This window comes from Microcebus murinus, chromosome 10 (assembly GCF_040939455.1).
Source record: "Microcebus murinus isolate Inina chromosome 10, M.murinus_Inina_mat1.0, whole genome shotgun sequence".
Classification (NCBI taxonomy): Eukaryota; Metazoa; Chordata; class Mammalia; order Primates; family Cheirogaleidae; genus Microcebus; species Microcebus murinus.
This window is the reverse complement of record NC_134113.1, coordinates 36,594,320-36,595,099: the sequence shown is the minus strand read 5'-3', so window position 1 is coordinate 36,595,099 and position 780 is coordinate 36,594,320. Positions and strand designations below refer to the sequence as shown.

Genomic DNA, 780 nt, shown 5'->3' with positions numbered 1-780 from the left:
TTCTTTTTTTACATTATAGATACTCTGGCAAACTTGGTTTCCCAGTTCACAACGATCTGGATGCAGCGAAACAGATTGTGTGGGCACACACACACGCGCACACATACACAAACACACACACCCTCCCTATTAAAAGCATATATACTTTCAAAACAAAACAAAAAAAAAATTGGGGGCTATTTACTGAAATCGAACTATTTCAATAGCCACCAGAAAGAATCAAAATAAATATTACAATCAAAGCCCCTGTATCTTTAAGAAAACATTTTTTTCTCTTTCAATTTCATTATGTTCACTTTTTACGGAGACAGAAACGGGTTTAGCATATTTTTTCATGAATTTGAGCGTCATCCTTATGCAGAGGCCATGCTAAGTTTCTCTGTATCGTTCCAATTTTACTACTATATGTGCTGCCGAAGTGAGCACTAGCATATTTTTTTTAAAGATCTCATCAAAACTAAATAGACGACGAAGACAGGGTAAGGCAATTTCGGAAAAACCTGGAACAAGATATCCCACAGGGGTGAAGCAGGTGTTGGAGATGCAGAGGCAGATCCGGATTCAGCTGCCAATGTGCACACGCGCGGAGTCAGACACCAGGTCCGGAGAGTACAGTAAGGAGCAACAGGTGGTAAACCAGGCTAGCAGGACACATGAGAGTAAACCAGTAAGAGGTAGCATATCATAACAGACAGGTGAGGCAAGGCTAAAGAGAATCCAGGAACGGGCCTATGCAGGTCCAAGTAAAGCCAGTGGCAGGAAAGCAGGTCAGCAGGCAGC

General features: G+C 42.1%; 1 pseudogene; it reads right to left on the bottom strand.

The window, feature by feature from the left end:
• Positions 1 to 309: 309 nt before the first annotated feature.
• On the bottom strand, positions 310 to 426 carry LOC142873548 (uncharacterized; annotated as a pseudogene).
• Positions 427 to 780: the final 354 nt, after the last annotated feature.